Below are 6,069 nucleotides of genomic sequence, written 5' to 3'. Positions count from 1 at the left end.
CCCTTTGTGCCCCGCCGCCTCTGCCGATGGGTGCCTCCGTCTCCACCCGTCCATCATCTCCGGCTCACGAGTCCAAAAATGAGGGGGGACACTCGACGCACTCCCACCCCACAACCTCCTTCCATTCCTTCCAGTTGACTGGCTGCTCTATGGAGGGTGACACTGGCCCAAGTCGATCTGGGGTCCCCCTCAGTGAGTCATCTTGGACCTTCCCTGCTGGACTTCTGATTTCATCAGTGACACATTTGTTTGTTTGTTTTCCAGTGGGTTGCATTAATAGGTGTGGTGATGTATTTTTGTTCCACCCCCCCCCCAAAAAAAAATATATGTACTGAAGTTACTGATTTATTTACAAGAGTTACAATCGAAAGTCTTCGTTTGTGCATGCGCGATACTGCCCCCCAGTGGCATGGACTTCCAGATGTGAAATTTCTTTGTCATCTTGTGTTCCTTCAAATAAAAATGAAATAACCAACGATACTTGTTGATGTTCGTTTTGTTCTGGTGAGCTTCACACACACACACACACACACACAGACACACACACACACACACACGAACACGCGAACAGGAGTGTTGAAGGGGAACTCCAGTCCGATCAAAGTTTCAAGGAAAAGGGAGAAGCACGAGGTACTGGTGAAACACTGCCCTCCTGTGGCTGCCTGGAGTAATTTCACTCTGAGAAATGGGGTTGAATCGTGATCGAAAAGAGTGCCATAAATATAAGGCAACGACTTGGAACCGAACCAGGACCATCATTTCCAAACTCGTCGTCGTAGACCACTAGACCAGATTGGAGTTAAGAAGTTATATAGATCGTGACGTTTGTATTGGTGTGATACTTAGCTAGTTCTTGAAGAAGGACTCTGAAGTCGCCGAAAAACTCAACCTGAATAGTCAAGTGGTCTAAAAGTTTGCCTACGGTTCGGCCGACTCGGGTTCGATCCTCACTGCCGGCGGCAGATGGATGCATAAGTACAAATGAGGAGAAAACGGGACTCGAACACGAGTATAAATGAACCAAAGGTAGTGTCTTTAACCACTCGACCATCTTTGGTTTGAAAATTTCCTGTTCTGTGGTCGTATTTATTAGAATTAACAATCACATTGCCATCTCATGGTCATTTCAAAATAAGACAAATAGCACATTAAACACCGGAAATAGCAAGCGAGCTTAGCCTAATGGTTAAGCACGAGCGCTGTGGTCCAGCGAGCGCGTGTTCGAGCCTCACCGCAGGCAACTCTTTGTTGCCTCGTTTTTTCCTGTCAAAATTGTTTCTTACAATTCTTTTTTTTTCTTACTTTGTTCAATAAAGCTTTTGAAAAAAACAGAACGTGATGACGTCGTTAGCGAAAACCTATTTAAGCTGCGACTAATTGAACAAACGGGTCTTTCACCTCCAAGGGGACGCCTTCACATCGACACGATGGCCAAAAGGTTGGACATCCTCGACGTTTTAACTGTCTTTTCTGACCTAACTTTTACCAATTTTTAACATTAATTCACCTTTTCAGCCTGTTCAACTCTTCCACGGTAAGTCGCCTGCAATTTTAAATGGCACAATGTTCGATGAAACTAACTCGTTTTGCAATTCTCTTTTTCCTTTCCAGCGTGCTGAGAAGGTAAGTTGTCGGCGTTTGACAAACTGAACGTTTAAAGTTTCATTGCAGTCTCGTCGTTGCTAACTTTTGTAACTTCACATTAATTCACGTTTTCAGGCTCTTCCACGGTAAGTCGCCTGCAATTTTAAATAGCACAATGTTCGATTGAACTAACGTTTTGCAATTTTCTTTTTCCTCAACAGCGTGCTGAGAAGGTAAGTTGCCGGCGTTTGACAAAGTGAACGTGTAAAGTTTCTTTTTAGTCTCGTCGTTGCTCGCTTTTGTAACTTGACATTAATTCACGTTTTCAGGCTGTTGAATTCTTCCACGGTAAGTCTCCTGCAATTTTGAATGTGGCACAATGTTCGTTTTTTTCTTCTTTTTTCCAGCATGCTGAGAAGGTAGGTTGCGAGCGTTTGTATTTCCACAATTTGAATGAGACTCTGCTCTTACTGTGTTGTAATTGTGTCATTTCTGTCCACAGGCTTTCATCTTAAAGTGAATGGCCAAATTGACTCTTAGAGGCTTCTGGAGACTTTTTTTTTTTTTGGGGGGGGGGGGTGTTCTATGTGCTTACCAAATGTCATGTTGCTAACTATTTCTTTCTTTTCAGCCCACCCAGCATGCTGCAGGCCACTGCCAAAGTGTTCAGCTCAGCCCTGCTCTTGTCACTGGTGAGACAAAAACACTCATACGCATACAATTATGCTTAGGTCATGTTTTAATGTTTCAGAAATTGGTGAAGACTTCCAGTGATGACCTATTCAGATGGGAACGCGCAACAAACAAATGTCACAAGTTAGTGCTGTACCTGACCTTACTGTTCACTGCACTCTCCAGACTGCTTGAAAAAAGCAAGTTGACAGTCTGGCCTCAAGTTGCTGTTTTGCTCCTGGACAAGACTTAAGGACGGTGAGGACATCGTAAATGACTTGCATTCACCATTTCTGCCATTCTTTTCTTTTTTGCGCGCAGTTGAACGGCATCTTGACTTCATCCAGAGCTGCCTCAGGAACAAGATGGCGGCGAATGAGGCTGGCCACTGCTGGGTTTGAGCACGCTGCAAAACAAAATGGCTGCTGCAAACATTTTTTTTAACCAATTTCTCTTTTGCAGTTCCCCCAAAGCTGCACTGGGACGTGTCTCTCAGGGCCGTCAAAAAGGTAACTTTACCATTCTGTGCTTGTACTCGTTTTTTCCTTCCTGCTTATGTCCATCAGGTAGCGCCAAAGCATCGCTTTTTTAAAAAAAATTCTGACTGCAGAGAGGCTTCCAGTTCAAGTGCCATGGTGGACTCTGCACCCTGACCACCAAGATGCTGCGCCTGCTGGGCAGAGACAATTTCTACATGGCAGCTGAAATTTTGATGCACGTTAAAACGAAATGCATTTTAAAGCTTGGCTGGTCCATTGCTTTACCTCCTGTTTGTGTTTAGGCTTGTCCACTATGGAGCCCTCTGAAGCGGTTGCAATTTTTTTCGTTCCCTGCATCACAGAATGGGGGAAAACGGTAAGACTTGAAAAGCAAATTTGCCATTGTGGGCCTGAAAGATTTCTTACCTTGTGGCGTTTACCTCCAGAAATCTAAGTTGGCGACGGCCCACCACGACGTCACGATGAGACCTTGTCACAAGGAAGTGCTTGGTTGGTTTTTGATGGCTTGTGACTCTGCATCATTTTTCTCTTTGCAGACCTGGCAACTGTTTGTCATCAAGCGGCTGCTGCATAAGATTCCAACCTACAGTCGATTGCAAATGTTTTTTTTTTTTTTTTTTTTTCTCCCCCACCCTCCCAGATGGTCATTCAGGCAGAGGCGTCGGGAGATGAAACATGCCAGCCTGTGTCGTGTAGCTGAACATCATCAGCTTTCTCTTCCTCAACTGGAGGACCACATCCAGAAGGTGGCAGACTTTGGAGAAGAGGAATTAAGACAGGTTGGCGCTGGTGGCAGCGGGTTTTATCTCCAACAGAAACCATGCCGAGTGAATGTTGTGACTCGCGTCTTGCTGTTTTTCAGAAGTGACGTCACGCTACCTCAGGAAAACTGTCCGCCTGGATATCTTCTCCCCCCGGTCTGCGATGTGACATGCAACCTACAAGTGAAACAAATGGTCATGGCAACAAAACATGGTCACAAAAAATACATTTTTGAGTGTGAGGCTCTTTGCTTACTCTGTATCTTGCTTTTGCTTCGTCAGCTGTCGGATGCCATCCAGGAGAGGCTGAAGCAAACTTTGGAGCAGCCTGCCAACAACAAGGTCCGATTCCTGCAGAAAACCTCCCAGGTCCTCTTCCTCACTGATGGGTGTCATCTTGTCTCACATTTGCTGCACCAGAAATGCACTGTAACTCTGTGTCCTTTTTTCTTAGGTCCACTTCACCAGGCAGCGACTGTCGTCCAACACTTGGCTTGAACAAGTTTCTCAGTCTGCAGTAAGCGTTGAATGCTCGAAACTCCAGCCTTCTCAATGCCGTCTTTGATCCAATATTGTTTGTTTCCAGGTGCTGAGCCAAACTGTGATTGTCCTGCTCATGCAGCTGTGCGAGCACTTGGTCCGAGTCCCAGAACACCGACGTCTCATCACCCTCTGCTGGTTGGTTTTATCACATCACATTTGCCGCACAAGAAGGTGACTTTGAACTCACCAGTGGCGTTTTTGTCTTAGGTACACATGCTGCTCCACTTCTGCTGCCACGGGCTGGAGACATCGCCAGGCAGGCAACAAAAAGCAGAAAGCCAACAAGTCATCTAACTTGTAAGTTGTTTTTTTTCCCTAACTTGTTTTTTTTCTTAACACTTTTTTTTTCTTAACACTTTTTTTCAACATTTTTTTTTCTCAACACTTTTTTTTTCTCAACACTTTTTTTTTCCCAACACTTTTTTTTTCCAACACTTTTTTTTTCTTAACACTTTTTTCTTCTTAACACTTTTTTTTTCTTAACTTTTTTTTCTCAACACTTTTTTTCTCAACACTTTTTTTTTCAACACTTTTTTTCAACACTTTTTTTCAACACTTTTTTTCAACACTTTTTTTTCAACACTTTTTTTTCAACACTTTTTTTTTCAACACTTTTTTTTTCAACACTTTTTTTTTTCAACACTTTTTTTTTTCAACACTTTTTTTTTTCAACACTTTTTTTTTTCAACACTTTTTTTTTTCAACACTTTTTTTTTTCAACACTTTTTTTTTTCAACACTTTTTTTTTTCAACACTTTTTTTTTTCAACACTTTTTTTTTTCAACACTTTTTTTTTTCAACACTTTTTTTTTTCAACACTTTTTTTTTTCAACACTTTTTTTTTTCAACACTTTTTTTTTTCAACACTTGTATTCTTTGAAAAAAAAAATAAAAACATTAAAAAAACTTGTCTGAACTTTTCTTCACAAATGAAAACATTCCTCCGAAAACAAGTGGGTGGGGTGAGGAGGAAGTGGGTGTGGCTATGCAAATCAATGACCAGCAAGCGATCTGATTGGTGGGCTCTCCAATATAGGGGTGTGGCTATGCAAATTCTGAGGCAGGCATCAATTTGATTGGTTGGTTCGAAGAGTGGGTGGGGCCATGCTAAATTAACATATTGGGTGTGGTTATGTAAAACGACAGGTATGCAGCTCTCTGATTGGTCGATTTGTTTTAGAATGGGCGGGGCTACGCAAATTTTTCAGCATACTGCATTCTGATTGGCTGAGTGTAAATGGGAGGAGTCATGCTGATCAGCGTGCAATCTGGCTAATTAACATAGTGGGCAGGGTTATGCAAAATGCACAGAACAGAGCTCACCGATTGGTTGATTTTGGTGGAGGTGGGCTGGTTATGCAAATTATTTGCATGCCGGATTCTGATTGGCTGGGCCCAAAAGTGGGTGAGGCCGTACCCCTCATTAGCATATATTCCGACCGATTAACATAATGGGCGTGGTTATGCAAAGCGGGCCGTGTGTGCAACTCCCTGATTGGTCGGTTTCGGTCGGAGTGGGCGTGGTTATGCAAATTAATTTGCATACTCCGTTGTGATTGGCTGGATTTTGAAATGGGCGGAGTCACGTAAAACATTTGCATAGATCCCGGTAAATTACCATAGTGGGTGTGGTTATGTAAATCATTTGGATTTTTGGGTGGGCGGGGCTACGCAATTTAATTTTGCATGCCACGTTCTCATTGGTCTTTCCCTTGATGGGCGGGGCTTCTTTTCCCATTTTTCAGGGCCCCACATGAATGGCGACTGGTTTTCGAGCCCAGACTTCTTCCAGAACACCCCCAACAAGTCCGGTTTGACATCCATAAAAGGGCCATTTCAAACTCGGTGAGCAACGAAACACGGAGACTCCAATGGAACAATATATTGATTAAAAAACATTTATTTTTTTCTACAATGTCTCATCATTTTACCAACAAAGCTTGACTAAAGTTCCACACCGACACAAACTGACGGGCAGTACATTGAAACCAGCAGCAGAGGACCCCGTG

The 6,069-nt window shown here is 43.1% G+C and overlaps 1 long non-coding RNA gene across 2 annotated transcripts; it reads right to left on the bottom strand.

The window, feature by feature from the left end:
- Window positions 1-3,387: 3,387 nt before the first annotated feature.
- LOC109513586 (uncharacterized) lies at window positions 3,388-4,306 on the bottom strand. Of its 2 annotated transcripts, none has more exons than XR_002167813.1 (2): window positions 3,774-4,306; window positions 3,388-3,694 (listed from the first exon to the last, which is right to left on the bottom strand). It is a non-coding gene; the product is annotated as an uncharacterized LOC109513586 (long non-coding RNA). The 2 variants fall into 2 exon arrangements; XR_002167812.1 differs by having other exon boundaries at window positions 3,388-3,675.
- Window positions 4,307-6,069: the final 1,763 nt, after the last annotated feature.

The sequence above is a fragment of the Hippocampus comes genome, unplaced genomic scaffold (assembly GCF_001891065.2).
Source record: "Hippocampus comes isolate QL1 unplaced genomic scaffold, H_comes_QL1_v1.1 scaffold50, whole genome shotgun sequence".
Lineage (NCBI taxonomy): Eukaryota > Metazoa > Chordata > Actinopteri > Syngnathiformes > Syngnathidae > Hippocampus > Hippocampus comes.
This window is presented reverse-complemented; position numbering and strand designations above follow the sequence as displayed.